At 47.4% G+C, this 23,612-nt stretch overlaps 1 protein-coding gene across 1 annotated transcript in view; it reads right to left on the bottom strand.

Annotated features, from left to right (window-relative positions):
• Positions 1-21,305, bottom strand: part of LOC114657007 (torsin-4A-like) — a 30,740-nt gene extending 9,435 nt beyond the window's left edge. The window contains exon 1 of the mRNA XM_028808716.2: positions 21,111-21,305. The gene's annotated coding sequence lies outside the window, so the exon portion shown is untranslated. The remainder of the gene's footprint in view (positions 1-21,110) is intronic.
• Positions 21,306-23,612: the final 2,307 nt, after the last annotated feature.

Raw genomic sequence — 23,612 nt, 5'->3', positions numbered from 1 at the left:
TGGTCTGAGAGTCCTTCAGGTGCCTTTTGTCAAACTCAGGTGGGCTGCCATGTGCCTTTTACTAAGGAGTGGCTTCCATCTGGCCACTCTACCATACAGGCCTGATTGGTGGATTGCTGCAGAGATGGTTGTCCTTCTGGAAGGTTCTCCTCTCTCCACAGAGGACCATCGGGTTCTTGGTCACCTCCCTGACTAAGGTTCTTCTCCCCCGATCGCTCAGTTTAGATGGCTTGCCAGCTCTAGGAAGAGTCCTGGTGGTTTCGAACTTCTTCCACTTACGGATGATGGAGGCCACTGTGCTCACTGGGACCTTCAAAGCAGCAGAAATTTTTCTGTAACCTTCCCCAGATTTGTGCCTCGAAGGTCTACAGACAATTCCTTTGACTTCATGCTTGGTTTGTGCTCTGACATGAACTGTCAACTGTGGGACCTTCTATAGACAGGTGTGTGCCTTTCCAAATCATGTCCAGTCAACTGAATTTACCACAGGTGGACTCCAATTAAGCTGCAGAAACATCTCAAGGATGATCAGGGGAAACAGGAGGCACCCGAGCTCAATTTGGAGCTTCATGGCAAAGGCTGTGAATACTTATGGACATGGGATTTCTCAGTTTGTTTATTTTTAATAAATTTGCAAAAATCTCAAGTAAACTTTTTTCACGTTGTCATTATGGGGTGTTGTGTGTAGAATTCTGAGGAAAAAAATGAATTTAATCCATTTTGGAATAAGGCTGTAACATAACAAAATGTGGAACAAGTGATGAAGCGCTGGGAATACTTTCTGGATGCACTGTAGAATATTGATATTCAAAAATGTCAAAATGTCAATGATGTGTATCTCAAAAACCTGACGTGCTAGCTTAATTCTCATGTCATATATGACATCAGGGTAAGAAACTTAATAGAGAATATTTTTTGTTGACCAGTGTAATTAATAGAATTTTTTATTCAATCCTGTAAGACACAGAGAGCCAGTGAAGGCGGAGCAGGATGGTGTGAAGTGTTCGCTGCTGCTGGTGGTCCGTCTCAGGACTCTTACAGCTGAGTTTTGAATAAGCTGGAGCTGTGATAGAAGATTAGAAGGGGCATCTGCCAGTGGCGAGTTACAATAATCGATGTGGGATGTGATAAAGGCAGGGACGAGTGTCTCAGTGGAGTTTGCATGTTCTCCCCGTGTCTGCGTCAGTTTCCTCCCACAGTCCAAAGACATGCAGGTTAGGTGGATTGGAGATCCTAAATTGTCCCTAATGTGTGTGCTTGGTGTGTGTACAGTTAGGTCCATAAATATTTATATAGAGACCACTTTTTTCTAATTTTGGTTCTGTACATTACCACAATGAATTTGAAATGAAACAACTCCGAGGCAGTTGAAGTGCAGACTTTCAGCTTTAATTCAGTGGGGTGAACAAAACGATTACATAAAAATGTGAGGCAACTAAAGCATTTTATGAACACAATCCCTTCATTTCAGGGCTCAAAAGTAATTGGACAAATTAAATAACTGGAAATCAAATGTTCATTTCTAATACTTGGTTGAAAACCCTTTGCTGGCAATGACAGCCTGAAGTCTTGAACTCCTGGACATCACCAGATGTTCGGTTTCCTCCTTTTAATGCTCTGCCAGGCCTTTACTGCAGCAGCTTTCAGTTGCTGTTTGTTTGTGGGCCTTTCTGTCTGAAGTTTAGTCTTCAACAAGTGAAATGCCTGCTCAGTTGGGTGAAGATCAGGTGACTGACTTGGCCATTCAAGAATTTTCCACTTCTTTGCTTTAATAAACTCCTGGGTTGCTTTGGCTGTATGTTTTGGGTCATTGTCCATCTGTATCATAAATCACTTTGACTGCTGAATTTAACTGGATTTGAGCAGACAGTATGTCTCTGAACACCTCAGAATTCATTCGGCTGCTTCTGTCCTGTGTCACATCATCAATAAACACGAGTGTCCCAGTGCCACTGGCAGCCATCACACTGCCTCCCTCCACCGTGTTTTTCAGATGATGTGCTATGCTTTGGATGATGAGCTGTTCCACACCTTCTCCATACTATTTTTCTTGCCATCATTCTGGTAGAGGTTGATCTTGGTTTCATCTGTCCAAAGAATGTTTTTCCAGAACTGTGCTGGCTTTTTTAGATGTTCTTTAGCAAAGTCCAATCTCGCCTTTCTATTCTTGAGGCTTATGAGTGGCTTGCACCTTGCAGTGCACCCTCTGGATTTACTTTCATGCAGTCTTCTCTTTATGGTAGACTTGGATATCGATACGCCCGCCTACCCCCTGGAGAGTGTTGTTCTCTTGGTTGGCTGTTGTGAAGGGGTTTCTCTTCACCATGGAAATGATTCTGCGATCATCCACCACTGTTGTCTTCCGTGGACGTCCAGGTCTTTTTGCGTTGCTGAGTTCACCAGTGCTTGCTTTCTTTCTCAGGATGGACCAAACTGTAGATTTTGCCACTCGTAATATTGGAGCAATTTCTCCGATGGGTTTTTTCTGTTTTCGCAGCTTAAGGATGGCTTCTGTCACCTGCATGGAGAGCTCCTTTGACCGCATGTTGTCTGTTCACAGCAAAATCTTCCACATGCAAGCACCACACCTCAAATCAACTCCAGACCTTTTATCTGCTTAATTGATAAGGACATAACGACGGACTTGACCACACCTGCCCATGAAATAGCCTTGGAGTCAATTGTCCAATTACTTTTGAGCCCCTGAAATGAAGGGATTGTGTTCACAAAATGCTTTAGTTGCCTCACATTTTTATGTAATAGTTTTGTTCACCCCACTGAATTAAAGCTGAAAGACTGCACTTCAACTGCATCGGAGTTGTTTCATTTCAAATTCATTGTGGTAATGTACAGAACCAAAATGAGAAAAAAGTTGTCTCTGTCCAAATATTTATGGTCCTAACTGTATGTACCCAGAGGTTGGCTGGCACCCTGCCCAGGATTTGTTTCCTGCCTTGCACCCTGTGTTGGCTGGGATTGGCTCCAGCAGACCCCCGTGAACCATGTAGTTAGGATACAGTAATCCCTCCTCCATCGCGGGGGTTGTGTTCCAGAGCCACCCGCGAAATAAGAAAATCCGCGAAGTAGAAACCATATGTTTATATGGTTATTTTTATATTGTCACGCTTGGGTCACAGATTTGCGCAGAAACACAGGAGGTTGTAGAGAGACAGGAACGTTATTCAAACACTGCAAACAAACATTTGTCTCTTTTTCAAAAGTTTAAACTGTGCTCCATGACAAGACAGAGATGACAGTTCAGTCTCACAATTAAAAGAATGCAAACATATCTTCCTCTTCAAAGGAGTGCGAGTCAGGAGCAGATCATGTCACAGAGATAGAGAAAAGCAAACAAATCAATAGGGCTGTTTGGTTTTTAAGTATGTGAAGCACCATGCAGCATGTCCTTTCAGGAAGCAGCTGCACAAAAGATAGCAACGTGAAGATAATCTTTCAGCATTTTTAGACGAGCGTCCGTATCGTCTAGGTGTGCGAACAGCCCCCCTGCTCACACCCCCTACGTCAGGATCAGAGAAAGTCAGCGCAAGAGAGAGAGAAAAGTAAGCTGGGTAGCTTCTCAGCCATCTGCCAATAGCGTCCCTTGTATGAAATCAACTGGGCAAACCAACTGAGGAAGCATGTACCAGAAATTAAAAGACCCATTGTCCGCAGAAATCCGCGAACCAGCAAAAAATCCGCAATATATATTTAAATATGCTTACATATAAAATCCGCGATGGAGTGAAGTCGCGAAAGGCGAAGCGCGATATAGCGAGGGATTACTGTATAGCGGATTGTGTAATGGATGGATGGAAGCTTCTCAGCATTAGAGAAAGAGAGGAAGGAGCGAACACGGGATATGTGACGGAGGTGAAAGTAAGAAAGTTTCTTAATGTGATTTATGTGGGCGGAATAAGTGACGGAGGAATCAAAAATGACACCAAGATTCCTTGCAGTAGAGGCAGGTCTGATGAGATCACTGCCAAGATAGACTGCGAAGGAGCTCATTTTATTAAGTGGCACTTTAGTCCCAATTTGCAGGAGTTCAGTTTTGTTGTAATTTAATTTTAAAGAGTTCTGCTCCATCCAGGTTTTAATTTCACTGAGGCAGGTTGTGAGCTGAGAAAGCTCTGATGAAGTTCCACTTTTAACATTGAAGTAGAGCTGAGTATCATCTACATGAAAATGATAACCCAGTCCATAGCTACGGATAATATGGCCAAGGAGACGCACATAAATACAGAAGAGAAGAGGGCCGAGCACAGAGCCCTGAGGAGCTCCTTGTGTGACTGGCGCTGAGCTGGACCTGCTGTCACCAACACTAACAAACTCTGGGCTGTCAGTCAGATAGGACTTGAACCACTGGAGGGCAGTGCCAGAGATACCCAGTGGCATGTTCTCCATTCTGGACAGTAGAATGTCAGGTCTGACCCGAGTGTCAAATGCTGCCCTGAGGTCTAACTGAATTAATATGCTGGTCTGTCCAGAGTCTGCTGCCATAAGCAAATCATTGGTGACCCGTAGCAGAGCAGTTTCACAGACTGAAGGGTCCATCAAGTTATTAGAAGTTAAGTAATTGGTGAGCTGGGAGGCTACAACACGCTTGAGAGCTTTTGACAGGACAGGTAAATGGGAAATAGGCTGGAAATTGATAAGATCGTCACCATCAAGACCAGACTTTAACATTGGGGTTACAGAAGTGATTTTAAAAGTGAGCGGCACAGAGCCAGTGATGAGGGGTGAGTTTATTATTGTGATAACAGTCGGGGTTACGGCATGAAGACAGGATTGAAGTAGTGTTCTGGGGACGGGGTTAAGTACACAAGTCATCATGACTGGTGAGAACTTAGAGAAGGAGCTGGATGGAGTGGGAGAACTGGGAGAGATATAAACAGATGATGGATTTATGTTAGTTGAATTATTTAGATCTTTAATTTTGTTACGGAAAAAGTGGAGGAATTCCTCACAGACTTCAGTAGAAGAGGTAGTTGGGCCAGACGCAGGTTCGAGTAGTTTGTTAAGTACAGAGAACAAAACCCTTGGGTTATCGTGGCCACTTTCTATTATTCTGCCATAATGGGTGATCTTGGCAGCAGGTTGTGCTTCTCTGTAAGCTCTTTGGTGGTCAGAAAGCCTGGATGTTCACAGTGAGGTCAGACTTACGTGACATTCTCTCAAGGCGTCGGCCAGCTGCTTTCATAGATTGTAGCTCTGAGTTACACCAAGGAGATGAACACTTAAAGGAATCCTCCTTATGTTTTATCGAGTGCGGAATGAAGGGCTGAGTTATAGTGGACAACAAGACTATCTAGTGGTGATGGAATAGGAGAAGAGAGTAAAAGATCAGAAATGGATCCAGAAAGGATAAGAGGGACAGATATTTTGAAGGTTTCTGTAAGAGATTTGTCCTTTACAGGTAAGAGGAGGGAGAGGTCATGAGACAATGAGAAGTGCTGCTTTATGGTCAGAGAGTCGCAAATCGGTGCTGTGAGTGTCGGCCACAGATAGTCCATAAGTGCAGATCATGGCCACCAGAGTGAGGGGGAAATCAACATGTGGTGTCAAGTCATCACAGTCCAGTAAGGATAGGAAGTCATTTCTCAGTTTAGATGTGGGGATGTCAATATGGATGTCGAAATCACCGAGAAGGATAATTCTCTGAGAGTGAGAGCTTAGGTGGGTGAAGAGTTCAGTCAGATCAGATAAGAAGGACTCGCGTTGTGTTTCAGGGGACGATAAAGAACAATGAGTGAGACAGGACCTGATTCTGTTATTAGTTTAAGAGCCAGACACTCAAAAGACAATGGACAGTCAATGGGGACTCGTTTGATGTTTAACTCCACTCTGACAATCACTGCGACTCCTCCGCCTTGTCTTGAGCTGCGAGGCTCGGTGTGGAAAGTGAACCCAAGTGGAGTCGCCTCCGTGAGAGACGGAAATTCGTTTGGTTTTTGCCAAGTCTCCGTTAGACACAGAATATCAAGTTTGGTGTCAGTGATGAGTTCTGACAGCACCAATGCTTAGCCATTAAGAGACCTCAAATTAAACAATGCGATATTAGTTCATGAGGCTTCTTGTTGCACAGAGCCGCGATCGGAGTTTATGTTCACGTACTGTAAATTCGGCACACTGACACTTCTGTTTCCAGGGCCGTGAGTAGGATGGCGTATTCCTGAGCAAATGCTGCTGGTGGTCTTTTAATTCGCAACCTGGTGGTGGTGGTGGTGGTGGTGACCTGACTCATGATGTACATATTTTGGGCGCCACAAAATCCTGGTGTCTTTTACGATATTCCAGTCAGACCATTTGTTCTGGACAAACTGTTTAATAAGAAGGAGTTTGTCATGAGAGTATTTTAGCATGATACGGAGTGATACTTATCTACAGCAGATGTAGTAAGGGTGACAGCAAGAAGGGTGCTTGGTGTGACATCTGGACAGAGGAAGGAGGAAAAGGAAACCTGGTGGTGGAATGAGGAAATACAGGAGAGTATACAGAGGAAGAGGATGGTGAAGACGAAGAAGCGGGATAGTCAGAGAGATAAGACTCAAGGTGAAGAGAGAGGTAGTGAAGGCTAAAGAAAAGGCGTATGATGAGTTGTATGAGAGGTTGGACACTAAGGAGGGAGAAAAGGACCAGTGGGCTACAGAGGGGCCAAGCTGACAAAGATGAGCGGCAGGTTAGGGTGATAAAGGATAAAGATGGAAACATACTGACAAGTGAGGAGAGTGTGTTGAGCAGATGGAAAGAGTACTGTGAGAGGCTGATGAATGAAGAGAACAAGAGAGAGAGAAGAGGTTGGATGATGTGGAGATAGTGAATCAGGAAGTGCAACGGATCAGCAAGGATGAAGTAAGGACAGCGATGAAGAGAATGAAGAATGGAAAGGCCGCTGGTCCAGATGACATACCTGTGGAATCATGGAGGTGTTTAGGAGAGATGGCAGTAGAGTTTTTAACCAGATTGTTTAATGGAATCTTGGAAAGTGAGAGGATGATGAGGAGTGGAGAAGAAGTGTACTGGTGGGCCAATATTTAAGAATAAGGGGGAACGTGCAGGACCGTAGTAATTACAGGGGGATAAAATTGATGAGCCACAGCATGAAGTTACGGGAAAGAGTAGTGGAAGATCAGGTAAGAAGTGAGGTGATGATCAGTGAGCAGCAGGATGGTTTCATGCCAAAAAAGAGCACCATAGATGAGATGTTTGCCCTGAGGATGTTGATGGAGAAGTTTAGAGAAGGCCAGAAGGAGTTGCATTGCGTCTTTGTGGACCTGAAGAAAGAATATGACAGGGTGACTGAGAGGAGCTGTGGTATTGTATGAGGAAGTCAGGAGTGGCAGAGAAGTACAAAAGAGTTGTACAGGATATGTAGGGAGTGTGACTGTGGTGAGGTCTGCGGTAGGAGTGACGGAGATGGGATTACATCAGGGATCGCATCTGAGCCCTTTCTTATTGGCAATGGTGATGGACAGACGAGATTAGACAGGAGTCCCCATGACATTGTGATCTGTAGTGAGAGTAGGGAGCAGGTTGAGGAGACCCTGGAGAGGAGGAGATATGAGAGAAGAGGAATGAAGGTCAGTAGGAACAAGACAGAATACATGTGTGTGAATGAGAGGGAGGTCAGTGGAATGGTGAGGATGCAGGGAATAGAGTTGGTGAAGGTGGATGAGTTTAAATACTTGGGATCAACAGTACAGAGTAATGGGGAGTGTGGAGGAGAAGTGAAGAAGAGAGTGCAGGCAGGGTGGTGTGGGTGGAGAAGAGTGTCAGGAGTGATTTGTGACAGACGGGTATCAGCAAGAGTGAAAGAGAAGGTCTACAGGACGGTAGTGAGACCAGCGATGTTATATGGGCTGGAGACGGTGGCACAGGAGACAGAGCTGGAGGTGTCAGAGTTAAAGATACTAAGATTTGCATTGGGTGTGACGAGGATGGACACGATTAGAAATGAGGACATTAGAGGGTCAGCTCAGGTGGGACGGTTGGGAGACAAAGTCAGAGAGGCGAGATGGCGTTGGTTTGGACATGTGAAGAGGGGAGAGAAGGGTGCTAAGGATAGAGCTGCCAGGTAAGAGGAGGTTTATGGATGTGGTGAGGTGGTGAGGTGGTGGGGGTGACACAGCAAGATGGTGAGGACAGGAAGAGATGGAACAAGATGATCCACTGTGGTGACCCCTAACAGGAGCAGACGAAAGAAGAAGAAGATGACTGAGCAATACTCATCTGATAGCAGTGGAGAAGCAGCACAGCACAGCACAGCAGAACGGAGCCGGTGAGACGGGCGGGTGCGGTGGCGCAGATGAGTGGCGATAGCAAAGCAGCAGAAAGAATAGCAGGATTTGGAGGTTCCAACATACAGCCACAAACAAGTAACGCTGGGCATTACAGGTGTGATCACCCCAGAGCCACAAGCCAGGCGGGTGTGAACATCAGATCAGTTCTTAGTCATAAAGCACAATAAAATAAATCGAGAGCAGATCCCAGGCTCCTAGATCACCAAGGTACAAAGAAATGTTCGTAGGTCTCGTCCCGTGATCCACAGATTCAGTTGTTCCCAGTCAAAGTAAAGCCCATAAAGTCCACAAAAATTAAACCAAATCCATACAATTTGAGTCAGCTGCATTCACAAATTATACGTACAAGAAAGAAATAAAACAAGCGTAAAAAAAGTGTAGGATTAAGGCGAATTTTATGAAGTGTTGTTAACAGGGAGGAGCGGCAACAGCATGCGTGCGCCAGCGTCCCCTCCTCTCTGCCAGCTCATGATGGGCACCTGCTCAGCTGAAGTGGTTGCTGCAGGTCTGGAGGTCTCTAAAGGTGCCTCTCAGGTGGGAGTCACAACTTCTGTGAACACAACTGACCCTCAGCAAACACTCAGGCGAGTCGGAAGCTTCTAATCCATTAAGGTGCCACTTGGGCATGGACCACAATTGAATACAAGTCTCCAGGGTGGTACTCAGGTGAAACTGTTATAAATAACAGGAGCCCTTTGGGTGAGGACCATCCAGGTATGGTCGGACTACCAGCCTGCAGGGGTCTCTACACTATGAAAGTGCCGCTCAAGTGAAGCAGTAGGTGGATGAACCACTGGCGATGATGCCAGCTCATGATGGGCACCTGCTCAGCTGAAGCAGTTGTTGCAGGTCTGGAGGTCTCTAAAGGTGCCTCTCAGGTGGGAGTCACTGGTGTGTGAAGGTTTCAACTTCTGTTGAGTGGGGGCTGCAGGCCAGGAAGCTTCTAATCCATAAAGGTGCCACTAGGGCATGAGTCACAGCAAGTTTAACCTGCCGTTGACCACCCCACTCGGGTAAAGCCACACGAGTTCGAAAGCTTAAGCCACTTCAGGTACGTCTGACCACCAGAGAAAACTCAGGTGAAGTGAAGCTGCTGGCTTTAAATTATTCAGGGGTCACTTGAGCAGAAGCCACAGCCATATGCCAGTTTAAGCCACCATTGGTACCAACACATTGTAGGGATGTCACCACTGACCTCTACACCAATGAGCTGCTACTCAGTTCAAATGTATCTTAGACCACCAGCAAATAGTCAGCTGACCTGAAGCTACGGGTCTGCAGACCACCAAATCATAAAGAAGCCCCTGCGGACACCTTCACATAATGAGTGGCGTCTTTAGTCCTGAGGGGCTTCTACTGGCCTGATGGCCTCTAAGTGTCTAAGGGGCTGCTCAGCTGGTATTGTTGAAGATCCTCTTGAAGGACTTGTAGCCCAAACCTCAAAGCAGACACAGGCTGCACCCCACAAAGGCTGTGACAGTGGGCCATCAGGATGTCCATGTCCATCTTTATGCCCCCCTTTATCAGTGCCTCAGATGAATGAAGGTCCTCACTGCACTGGGCAGTGTGCCCCTCAGACACAGCGACATGCCAGCTCCACCCTGCCCCATCCCACCTTCTCTCCATGTCACAAGCTCGTCACCATGTCATGCACTGCAGCGAGTTATACTTGGCGCCCACATCCACAGCAGGTACAAACTGGGAAGGCGGCTTGGCAGGAAGGCTTCAATGGCGTATGAGGCCATGGTGTCAAACCGCACTGCAATACACGTCTAAAAATAAATCCTGTGACTCAGCATGACCGCCATTACCCGGCAGGACCACCCTTTGAAATTGTTAGAAAGTCACAAATGTGCAGACAACAAGCTGATTGGTTAATCGCTGAATGTAAACATCTTAAGTTGCAGGAGAGTTTGCCCTGTGAGGACTGGCACCCCCTTCTGCGTCCTATTAAAACACTTAGGCCCGCACATTCAGGGTGGCACAGCAGTGAGCTCCTTTGACTCGGGTTCAGTTCTACACCTAATCCTATCCATGTTTGCATTGGGTTTGTCCAAAGATATGCCTGCTAAGGTAAGTTGTGTGTGGCACAAGATAGGCTGGCATCCCATCCAGGGCTGGCTCCTGCTTGGCATCTAGCAATGCTGCGGCCACACAGGACAAAGCAGATTTAGAAAATTGATCTTTGTATTATATAGTGCCTTACACTATATAAGGGGTATATTAGTGGCACAGAGTTCCCTGCCAAGACAAGCCAGGGTCATATAATAGCAGACTGGCAGAGGGTGGCTGGTCTGGTAAACAGATCTCTACATGGTTTGGCATGAGTGGGCAGCCAGACACTGTTTTGTAGGCACAAAAGGGACACATTTGGATGACCAGATGGGGTGTTTGTGACTAGGGGGCACTGCTGTGCCACAGGGCACATATTACTCTTCAGGTGCTCCGTGCTGACACCCTGTCTCCCTTGGAACGTCTTCCTATGGGAGGAACCTGGTGGCACAAAGCCTTTGGCACGCGGTATGCAAGTCAGGACTGGTATTTGTGGTGCTGATGCCAAGGCACAGCTGGGTGATGAGTTTTAGCTTGTAGATGCCAGTTCATTAAAGGTGCTATATAATAAAACATCCTCAGACCTCGTTAATAAAATTCACGGTAAATGGAGGGCAGGAAAAACAGGCCCAGATGATATGCCAGGGGAGATGTTGGACATGAGCTTGTGCCCTCAGTTCTGTTACTTCCTTCCACATTTTTTAGCCCACCTGAGGTGGTGGGTGGCGGGTGGCTTTGCTCCCCTCATTCTGTTTTGACCTCAGGAAGCCCCTTTGCTGGGGACTTATGGTAGCTTCAAGTTGAGGGAGTCCACCCCTTCAAATGGCACTGTGGCATCTGAATGCCCTGCTTGTGCCAGTTACTGGGATTCACGTCCGGCCCCGGTGTCGTTCTCACTGACTTCCATGAAGAGGCAGTAGGATTCTGGGTAAAAACCCCACCCTCTTTTCCCCCCAGGACGTCCCGTGTTTACGACCGTCCCATCTTCTCACCTCTTCCTCACCCCGACTGTTACACAAACACCTTTGCGTGAAAAACGGGAGGCAGGCGGCAAGACTTGAAGACGGCACTCTCACTTAGCCGAGTCCAAATTGCACATTAAGTGTTATTTTTAGATCTCCCCCCGAAGGCACACTTGAGCGTGACTCACGCGATGCCGAGACAGCCAGCGTGTGTCCTCCAGGAGACGGGGCTGCGGGGGCACTTTCACACTGGCGCATGTCAGCTGACTTTACACGGCGAGCGAGCCTTGGCAGATGGGGCCTGAAACTGCTGACTGCAGTCCCACCGAGCCCACCCACCACACTTGATATTTATATATAGTGCCAAACTGCACATATCTGGCACCTCGGCTTGTACTGACTGCTGGGGCCACCAGGGGGCAGTACTTCAAATTTTTTTTTAAAATTACATACAAAGTGTGCTGGAGATCACATGACCTCCTGGCTGGTGTACAAATAAATGGACCCCCAAGTGTCAGGAAGATTCACCGTCAGGGTAGGCTCAGGTGGGAAAGTGGGGTGTCCCACGTGTCAGGTAAGGGGAAGGGGATCTGCAAACATTTTTCTGGCATTGCTCCCTTTGATCATCCCTACCTCTGGTGTATTTTCTACAGTACAAGCACAAGGACCACTTTGCTTCAGAAAGATCTTTACCGCCTACACTGTGGTTTCATAGATAGATACTTTATTAATCCCAAGGGGAAATTCACACACGCTTCATGCATTGCTCCCTTTGATCATCCCTATCTGATGTCCCTTTTTTCTGTAGTGCAAGGCCAGGATGATTTTGTTCTAGAAAGATCTCCACAATACATGTGAGCATTTTGATCCAGAAAGATCCTGAGGCTTTAAATAAGGTGTTCTGCATTGCTCCCTTTGATCATCCCTCTCTAATGTTCCTTTGCTAAAGTATAAGACCAGGGCCATTTTGTTCCAGAAAACGTGCGCTGCTTTACAATACACGCCATACCACCACCGCTACCACCATAACGGTGCAAGCATTATGTTTAGGAAAGATCTAATTGTTTAACATAAACGTTCCTGCATTGTTCCCTTTGATCATCCCTCATTCGTTTTCCTCTTCTGTTTTACAAGGCCGGGTCCATTTCGTTGCAGGAAGATGTTTACCGCTTACAGAATGGTTCCTACATTGCTTCCTTTGATCATCCCTCCTTCAAGTTCCATTTCTACAGAGTGAGCTCAGGTCTGTGATGTCCATCTTACATCACATGTGCTATGACCGCTACTGCTGTTACATCTACAAAAGTGTGAGTTCGGACCATTGGGTACCAGAAAGGTCTTACAGCTGGAAATAATCTTTTCTACATTTCTCTCTTGGATCATCCCTTCCTAATGTACCTTCCCTGTTGTGCAGGGCCGCATTGTTCCAGAAGAATCTTATTGCTTTACGTAATGTTTCCTAGATTGCTCCCTTTGATCATCCCTCTCTAATGTTCCTTTTCTATGGTGCAAAGCCAGAGCCATTTTGTTCCAGAAAGATCTTGCTGGTTTACAACATACTGTACATGTCATACCACTGTCACTACTCCTATAGTGTGAGCATTTTGTTCCATGAAGATCTCACGGCTTTACATAATACTTCTTACACTGATCCCTTTGATCATCCCTCCCTAATGTTCCTTTTCTATGGTGCAAGGCCAAGGCCATTTTGTTCTAGAAATTTCTTGCTGCTTTACGATATACATGTCATACCACCGTCACTACTCCGATTGTGTGAGCATTTTATTCCAGAGGGATCCGATTTTTTTTACATGGAGATTCCTACATTATTCCCTTTGATCATCCCTCCTTCAAGTTCCATTTCTATAGAGTGAGTTCAGGACTGTGATGTTCATTTTACAATCACATGTGATGCGACTGCTTACCACTGTTACAACTACAAAAGTGTGAGTTTGGACCATTAGGTACCAGGAAGGTCTTACAGATGTCAATAATCTTTTCTACATTTCTTCCTTTGATCATCCCTCCTTAATGTTCCTTTTTGTATAGTGCAAGGCCAGAGATATTTTGTTCCAGAAAGATCTTTCTGCTTTATAATACACTTCATACTACTACTACAGTGCGAGCATTTTGTTCCATGAAGATCTTACTGCTTAACATAAAGATTCCTACATTGCTCCCTTTGATCATCTCTCCCCAGTGTTCCTTTTCTATGGTGCAAGGCCAAAGCCATTTTGTTCAAAAATTTCAATTCTGCTTTATGATACATGTCAGCCTACTGTCACTGTTCCTATAGTGTGAGCATTTTGTTCCAGCGGGATCAGATTGTTTTACATAAAGATTCCTACATTGCTCCCTTTGATCATCCCTCCCTAAGGTTTCTTTTCCATGGTGCATATCCTGAGCCATTTACTTGCAGAAAGGTCCTACCGCTGTACCACACGTATGATTTCAACTACTACTACAGTGTGAGCATTTCTTTTTTTTTTTTCTGGAAAGATCTTCACATAATATTTCCTGCAATGCTCCCTTGGATCATCCCTCCCTCCCCTTCCCTTTCTATAATGTGAGCTCCCAGGCCATTTTCTTCCGGAAGGATCCAACTTCCTTACCATATTATTGCAGGCCTCAGCATTATGAAGGCCAGCCTTGTTTTTTTTTTTTAACTTGTCACGCTGGCAAACTGCCCACACCTCTGGTCACTCTTAAATCAGCTGGCAGGACAACTCTAGCAGAGTGGAATCGCCAAGGAATTAACGGAATACAAAAGCTTGTTATGACGCAGCGTGTGATGCCATCCAAGGAGCAATTAAAAAAGGAGATCAGTCAGCTGCTTTAGAAGGGAAGCCATTCTCTGATTGGTCAAGCAAGCCGTGGATTATCATTGGGTGGGCGGAGCCGAGGGATTCCACTGTTGGTGTCTTGTTGACAATCCAGTAGCGGCTGGATGGGTAGCATGGAGGCTCAGTAGTTAGTGATGCTGCCTCACTGCTCTTGTACCCCGGCTTGGCCTCTGCCAGTGTGCAGTTTGCATGTCTTCTCAATGCCCCTGTGTTTTATTTTTTTTTATTTTTCTCCCATGTCCCATCAGCTGCGCAGGTTGACGGGCCTCCCTGTACTATGAGGGGTGTGACCCGTCACCCCATCCAGGGTTGGGGCTCAACTTGCACCCTTTGCTCATCCCTGAGATGTAAAGTGGTCCACTGCAGGTGCAAGCAAGTTTTTTTTTTTTTTGGCTCCTAAATGGACTGCCATCCCATTCAGGGTTTGTTCCCATCGTGCCCCTGATGATGCCAGGATAGGATCTGGTGACTTTCAGAACGGATCTGCTGCTGGACTGTGCTACAGACCCTCTCGCTCGTTTCTGTCCCCTCACTTCCCACTTTGGGTCACACAGGCTTTGCAGGTTCATCGTAGCGTGAAACCCTTCATCCCAGCACCACCTGCTGGGTGTCGCCTGCGGGCACCCGTCTTCATTCCGGCACATTCCCTTAGCCAATTCCGGCTGGAAGAGAGCTGAGCTGCTCTGCTCACATTACACGAATTCTTCTTTTCTTTTTAATTCCCTTCCAGGAGTGTGCGACGCGTGATTGATGGGAAACGAGGCGCGAGCAGCACGCGATGTCGGCGCTCAGCCCCAAGGGAGACATCTTCAGTCACGCATCCAACTTCCAGAACATTCACTGCATGCATTGTGCACCTGATCACCCCTCGGACAGTCCCACCTGCAGCTCACCCACGGTGGGCTTGTGAACGCAGAAACACCACAGGGCCTCGAGGTGCCCATCTGCTGAGAGAATTTCCGGGCCTTGTCAGATTCATAAATCCTTGAACCCAAGCCCAGCGGCTTAACGCACACACCGCTACATTCTCACAGAGTGGTGCCCACCGCTGCCCTCATTAGTTCCGACACCAGTATGGCAGGGTAGGGGACAAGGTGCTCGAGACACCCAAGAAACTGCTTTGCTTGTGTCTTCTTCATCGTCACAGAGGTGACCTGGCACCCTCATGGAGACGACGAGGAGATTTAAACGTGGAGGAAAATCCCCCCAAAGTGTGTAAAAGAGCAAACCACAGACATGGACAGAGAAGAATGGAGAATTCTGGAAGAAGAGCCGGTGGGGAGAAGGAGAAGAACGAGCCAAAATAAACGACTGATGGAGAGAAAGATCTGAACGACCGCAAGTCAACAGAAAACCGCATCACAGGGGCCACCAGGGAGCTAAACGTCCCACACCGAGGACGCCAGTGTCACAATCAGACAGGAAAGGGATGGACCGCGCAGGGCCAGGGGTCACGGAAGAACCTCGGATACTGTGACATCAGGACAAATGTGGACAAATGGACAAATCTGTGTGGCAGGTCAGAGCCCAGAGGGCACATCCAAGTCTGTGAGGTCCGGGCCATATCTGGAAAACACAAACACAGCTGGACACATCTGGATGAACCTGGACAAGTGCAGGTCAGGGCTCGGAGAGAGGCAACTTGGAATGCTTCACATGCAGGACAAATCCGGATAGATGGACACAAGTTCAGAACGCAGAGGGTCCAGAGCCAGGGAGGGCATCTCAAGTCCTGTGACATCCAGGCCAAGTGTGGACAAGTGGACAGATCTGCAGGAGATCAGAGCCCAGAGGCTGGTGAGCCAGGGAGGCACCAGAATGAAAGTGGACAAAGCTGGACCAATCTAGACAAATCTGGATAAAATGATGATGCAGTTCAAAGCCCAGGGGGCAGTGCTTCAAGTTCTGGTCATAGAGGAGGTCAAATCTGGACAAACAGGTACATCCTGACAGCAGCAGGTCAGAGCACAGGGTGGTGGACCAGGCTGGCACCTAAAATTATGGACATACAAGGCAAACGTGGACCAGTCGATGAATGTGTGCAAATTTGTCGTACAACTCTGTAGAAAGTCAAGCTTAGAGGGTGGTGGGCCACGGAGACACCTTAAATCCTGTGACATCCAGAAAAAGAGTGGACAAAGCTGAACACATCTAGATGGTTCTGGTCAACTGGACAAATCTATGCTGCTGGTCACAGGTCAGTAGACTACAGAGGCACCTCCAATTCTGGTCATGGAGGGTACATTTAGACAAGACCAGAGTCCAGAAGGTGGACCACCTCAGATCCTGCGACCTGGAGGTCCCTCCATTGGCTCTTCGGCTATCCTCAAGATGTGCCCGTGCATCCCTCTTCCTAATGTTTCTCATATCACCTGCAATTGAAGCCAATGCAGTGGACGTCTGGAGGTTGGGCAGTGAGCCCGATGCCCGCTCCGCACTTAAAAAAGTGAGCTGGTGCTCTCAGACTCCGAGACCCCCAGATTCATGGCCAGCCTCTTCACGTGAGGACTTCACTTCAAGACACCCTGCTTGTTGTCCTATGAAAGCGACCCATCTGCCAGTTCCTCTGACCTCACAATTACGGATTATGACTGCCAGCCCCTCGATTCATTGCAGTCTGAGCCAACATTTGTTCCCAGGAGCACAGGATCAAACAGAAGACCCTCAAAGCCACAAATGGCCTCTGTTGACCCCATGGTGATAAAAGCACATTATATAAATTGGGGGGGGGCTTTCAAAAAAAAAAAAAGAAACAAAGGAATAGACAATACAATAGGCAGGGCTCGGATTCTAGGACCTACTCCGTGACCACCTTTGACCCCACGACTGGGTGAGCTGGCCTCACTGAATGACATCTGAGGAAACTCCACCTGATGGGCAGAAGTAGCCCACCTGATCAAAAGAACCTGGAGTGGGCTCCACTGAAAACTATAGAGACAGAGACCCTGAATAAAGAGCGATGGGTTCAGAGAAAGGCGCTATAAAAATCACAGCCGCAGAATCGGTGACAAGTCGTCACCCAGCAACTGTGAGTGCATTCAGAAAATAATTGTAAAGCCCCCCCCCCCCCCCCCCGAAATGATCCTACTAGTGTTTAAGGTGGGACTTCAGCATGACCTCCTGTGTCTTCCTTTGGAGATCCTTTAGTGGGATGAAGACTCAACTTCTTCTCAGCCAACCCAAGATAAACTTAAGAGCAGCAGCCAATCCGCCCCGAACAATTCAAACATGGATGGACTTGAGCCGACCTGGATTGACACATTGGCAGGGCACGAAATTCCAATATTATTGTAATTATTATTATTTAATCAATTATTATTAATCGTTAAACTGGCGTAGCATAGGAAAGACAAACGCTATAAAAAAAAAAAAAAAATTAAACAAACAAGGTGGCAACAGGGTGGCACCTCCTGGCTTTGAATGCGTCTCTAAAGGATGATTTAATCTCTCAAATGGGCATCTATTAAAAATCCCCAAATTTCGCCCTCCTTTGTCCACCACTGTCCAGCAGTGACTTGACTGACCCCGCTCTTCATCGTCGCTCACAGACATCTCTCACAGGAAAACTCAGACATCGTGTGTTTATTGGATGGTGAAATTGTGTAATTTGCATATGTGGATCAAGACCACGTTTAAAGGAATTCAAGGTAAATGTTTAAGGAAAACAATTATGCTTTGGTTTCATTACTTTTGTAGTTATTTGCGGATAATTGTTGTAGTTATAAAACATGAATTGAATTAGATTTATAGACTTGTAAAAAAAAAATTATTTTGTAACCATCAGTGTAAAGTACCTCTAAGGCTGGAGGCATAAATAGATCAGTGTTGACAGTTAAGCACATAGATTGTTATGAAGAAGATGTAATGTTTGTACAGAATGTGTGATTATGTTGCGTGAGCCTTTCGTATTAGGCTTTTTTTAATTTGTAGGATTTACAATAAAAATTGGTACATAGCCATATCCAATTTTTATCACGTGCAATTGGAGCAGCCAAACGAAAAAACACGGATACAAGTCAAAAAGTCAGAATTGAGTCAGCTTCACCTACTGTGCAGTGGGCAGCTTTAGCAGCCTGGAGCAGCTTATAGTCTCAAATGCAGCCACTGCACACTTGTGAATTCATTGTTACCGTCGCGACTTTCCTCTAACATTGCTCCAAGATTGGAGGGCAACTTTAGGGGCTATTACCCCTATGCCCCCATCCTCACTCCCTTGTCATAGATGGCACCTTGTAGGTTCAGATCAATATGTATATGCAATCTCCCTGTTCTCCCTTTGCTCTAGTATTCCAGTTTCTCTCCTATATTCTAAAGACCTCTACTACCACCAGCCCTTAAATAAGGGGATGTTGGCTCCACATCTCCATGTGGCTCGTGCCTAGTCTGGCCTCCCACAACCCAGATTTGAATAAAATGGCACAAGTAACGGAGGAAGAGGGTTTAAGAAAGTACCTGATAGATAGATAGATAGATAGATAGATAGATAGATAGATAGATAGATAGATAGATAGATAGATAGATAGATAGGCACTATATAATAGATAGATAGATAGATAGATAGATAGATAGATAGATAGATAGATAGATAGATAGATAGATAGATAGATAGATAGATAGATAGATAGATACTTTATTAATCCCAATGGGAAATTCACAAATAAGGTGGGGGCATCCTTATGGGAAGAGTTTATGAGAATTACATTGTGTAAGTCGGGGGGGCATCACTGTCCACTCTGGGGGTCGCTAAGAAGTCTCAAAGAGCTCGGCTTTATATTATGAAGCAGTTGTGTTACTAGCAAGTCATCCGGGGGTGGGCATTTACATATGCAGGGGGCGGGGTGACGAAATGCCAAAATAAGACAGGACCGTGCCTTGCCATGAAAGAGGTCTGAGGTAGACAGCGAATAATTAGGGGGTGGTGGGCATCTGTGGTCAGGAGCAGGGGCGTCTTAACAGCATTATAGGCCCCCGGGCAAAGCAGTGCACTGGGACCCCTACCTACACAACCACTCAGCAAGTCACAACATACAGAGATTAGCATGGAGCTCCCGGGCAACTGCCCAGCGTGCCCATGCGTTAAGATGGCCCTGGATCAGGAGGACATTACAGTCCAGAGAAGAGCTGATCAGATTATCCAAAACAGATAAAGGCAATCACTTTGAGCATGGGAAAGGCGCTATATAAATAAAAGGAATTGTATTATTATTATTATGAAGATGCAATTCATCTAAGTGGGCATGGGGGGCACCCCTTGGACCATGGTTGGAGCTGGCAGCACACCAAATTTTTACAGCACACAAAGGCAGCTGGTGCCATGTGTTTGAACGTCACATTCTGGCATGTTGGCTACGTGTTCCTTTGGACATGACAGGTGAACAGAAATCAGCGAGCCGCGTCACGAGGGCACAGCCTGCTGACATCCAAACCCAAAGGAACGAGCATCACACCAGTGCCCAAAGTGCATGATGACCCGCGTGTACTCACCAACACACTCGCCCTGGTCTTAACTTGTCACACAATGCCACCTCTATCATCTGCACCCAGCTGTCCAAATGCCATTAACTACCAAGCCCAACACTGCCACCTGTGTTTGCTATTTGTACCAATTCTACTCTGGCACGGCCTGGCACCACATCACCCAGTGAGCCGCGTGCTGCTCCAGTCCTGTTAGCCTTAGCGGTTTCCTTTAACGGTTTTTCTTTCATTCTGCCCACTGTGCCATGCAACACCCTGCTTCTTCCACCCTCACCCATTAGCAGAGGTAGTGGGGGCTTGAGGGGTGAACTCCATTGGTCCCACTCAAAACCCCAATAACCTCCACCCGAAAACCATCCACTGCAACCAAAATGCTTTTAAGCCGACCCCGGCCCCCCGAAAACAACCTCCATAAATGAGTGCCAATCTTCATCCACCACCAGGAAACGTGACAGGCATCTATGACAACACCTTAACATAATGGGGGTGTGGTACCCCCTCTTTGGAACACCCCTGCCCTCACCCCCATGACCTGTCACTGCCTCTGCCTTATCACCAGTTACTCGCCAGGCTCATATGCCACTGCCAGCCTTCCTCGGTGCCCATCCTGCCCAAATGGTATGTCAGGCCGCATCTGCCCGAGGCCCACTGCACACTCAGGAGCGGCTCAGCTCTTCAGTGCCCATGTAGTTGGCGGCCTGAAAAGCGGGCTGTAGGGTGGTCTGTCAGGTCTGACTTGCTTGACCCCCCCCCGGGCCTCGCCCTCCTAATCTAAACTGCTGTCACGCCCTCCCCTCCCCCAGCACTCCACCAAATTCCCCAGGTGTTCTGCATTCTTGGTTATCTGGGGTGGAGAGGCGGCCCACCTACCAGCAGGGCTGTGTCTAAGCGCAGGACCACCATTAGGGGGAAGGGGGGGTCCTCCATTGGAAACGCTTACACCAATAAATGACCCTGCTAACAGGCCTCACTCTTACCTTGCAGTTTATGGACACTGAAAGTTGACAAAAAGCATTGGAGTTACGCACCCCCCCCCCCAAAAAACAGCAACGTGAGCAGCGGAGCCAGGTGTGGCCTGCCACTGGGTGGCGCACAGTCACACAGCCGAAACTAAAAGTGCAGCAACCGATGACACGAAGGGGGGCCTCCGCGGCTTTTCGGGATCAGACGCAATGCCCCCCCTCGAATTCCCTCCCCCCCCCAGCAGGCTGCATTCCTCCCGGGAAAACTAAACGTGCCGTGGCGTGCAGCTGGCGGCCGGCAGGAGCGCAGCGCCGATTGTGCCTCGTTCTCCTCTCGGCTACCCGGCAACAGCCCCACAGCCTGAATGAGAGCGGAGATTCGGGGACACCCCTCGTGGCGACGGGCTGGACGGGACGACAAAACCGTGCAGAACAGCAATGGTGAGGGGAGCAAACGCAACAACCAACATCCGAGGAAGCGAAAGAAAAGCACAAAGTTTAAAGGCAGACACTCACTGTTAACGGCTGGTGGCTTCTGTCCTGCAGGAAGAGCCGAGATGCACTGTGCGAAAGGGGAAGTTGACGGGCTCTCCAGGCGCTAAGAGACCGCCGGACAGTGTCAGCTGGGGCGGCGCGCCGCTCTGTTTAATTTGCCTCGGGGTGACATTTGATTGACGCACGCGCACATGTGCGCGCTCTCTCTCTCTCACGCCCGCGCGCCCGAGCTCTCACTCTCTCGATTTCCTGATTGATAAAGTTCAATTCAAACTCTCTCTCTCTCTCTCTCTCTCTCTCCCTCTCTCCTCATTCTTCAGTCGCTCGCCCTGTGTCTCTCACGTGCACGCGCTTTTGCTCTCTCTCTAACCACGTGGTCGGACGGACTCGGCAACGTCCCGGCAGCTGCGGTGTTTCACAACGACTGTTGAATTTATTAAAGTCAAACAAATGCAAGACTCCAGTCGAGAAGAATGTCTGCGTGGCACAGCTGGATGAAGCGTTTCATTTTTTTTTAATGGGGGGGGTGGTTGTATGCAGGGTCTCACATACTCAGACCTACAGGAAGGCGGCGGTGGTGTGTGTGTGTGTGTGTGTCGTAGCAGCAGAAAACTCCAACAGAGTGTAATGGCAGACCGCAGTACCTATGAGGTCGGTCATGTAAACCCCCCAGCATCACATTAGACCGGGGGTGGGCAACGTCAGTTCCAGAGAGCCGCAGTGTCTGCAGGTTTTTGTTCCAACCCAGTTTCTAAATGAGAAGTCAGATATTGCTGATGAAGCACTTATTGCTTAAGTGACATTTTAATGTTTCATTTTAGTGGTCTCGCTTGTTAAGGTTCCTTACCCTTAATGGCGTATTTCAATCTTAAAAAGTTTTACATTTAGTGTTTTAATGGCTCCTTATCAACAAAAAGATGTAAAGGACATGGCAGCCAGTAGTTCTCCATCTAGCTTGTTTCCATTTAAACCTGTGTGCGTTTAAACTTAAAATGGCCCGTTTTAGGCTTCAGATCGTTTGGATGATATCCTTGGAATGGAAAAAAATCTACGATATAAGAACCTTACATTGCAGAGTAACAAGCCATAGAATTAAATAAGCTGCGAGACTGGCGCGGATTGGTTTCTAATTAAGCATTGGATTGGAATGAAAATCTGCAGCCACTGCGGCCCCCCCCCCCCCAAGACAAACATTGCCCACCCCTGCGTTAGACTAGCCCAGCGTTTCTCAACCTTTAAGTATTTGCAACCCAAGTTTTCATAACAGTTTTAATTGTGCCCCCCTAACATTTTTTTGAAACCCTAATAAAATTTATTCCTATATTTTTTGCTGCCGATACACCGCTACAAGTTTACAATTTTCCTACGAATAGCGAAATTACGCCACACATGGCGCGCCGCCCCACAGTTTGAGAACCGCTGGACTAGCCATCCATCCAGCCATTTGCCAACCCGCTGAATCAGGACACGGGGTCACGGGGGTCTGCTGGAGTCAATCCCAGCCAACACAGGGTGCAAGGCAGGAAACAAAACCCTGGGCAGGGCGCCAGCCCACCACAGGGCACACACACACACACACCAAGCACAAACACTTGGGACAATTTAGAATCGCCAATGCACCTAACCTGCATGTCTATGCACTGTGGGAGGAAACCCACACAGACACGGAGAGAACATGCAAACTCCACGCAGGGCAGATCTGGGAAGCGAACACCGAGGTCTCCTAACTGCGAGGCAGCAGCGCTACCCACTGCGCCACCGTGCCACCCTGACTTTCTGATATCGCTAACTTTTTAGAAGAACAGCAGCAATGAGCGCCTGTTGGGCTCACATGCGCCCCCTTCAGGGCGGCACGGTACTCTCTGCCTCACCTCGTGCATTATTATGTCCGATCAGTAAGACTTAATATGTCACACACACTCATTAAAGACATCAGCCACACTGTGGAAAGTCAGGGTGTGTAATAAACGTGTCTGCACACCTTAGATCGGCGACATACAGAGAAACAGCGACAGGCATGGGCCAAACGAATTTACGTGACACCATCTGGGTTCACTTTCCACACAGAGCCTCGCAGCTCAAGACAAGGCGGAGGAGTCGCAGTGATTGTCAGAGTGGAGTTAAACATCAAACGAGTCCCCATTGACTGTCCATTGTCTTTTGAGTGTCTGGCTCTTAAACTAATAACAGAATCAGGTCCTGTCTCACTCATTGTTCTTTATCGTCCTCTAAAACACAACGCGTCCTTCTTATCTGATCTGACTGGACTCTTGACCCACCTAAGCTCTCACTCTCAGAGAACTATCCTTCTCGGGGATTTCGACATCCATATTGACATCCCCACATCTAAACTGGGAAATGACTTCCTATCCTTACTGGACTGTGATGACTTGACACCACATGTTGATTCCCCCCCCCCCTCTGGTGGCCATGATCTGCACTTCTGGACTATCTGTGGCCGACACTCACAGCACTGATTTGCGACTCTCTGACCATAAAGCAGCACTTCTCATTGTCTCATGA

The sequence above is a fragment of the Erpetoichthys calabaricus genome, chromosome 9, assembly GCF_900747795.2.
Source record: "Erpetoichthys calabaricus chromosome 9, fErpCal1.3, whole genome shotgun sequence".
NCBI lineage: Eukaryota > Metazoa > Chordata > Cladistia > Polypteriformes > Polypteridae > Erpetoichthys > Erpetoichthys calabaricus.
The sequence above is the reverse complement of the archived record's forward strand: the minus strand, read 5'-3'. Positions and strand labels throughout refer to the sequence as shown.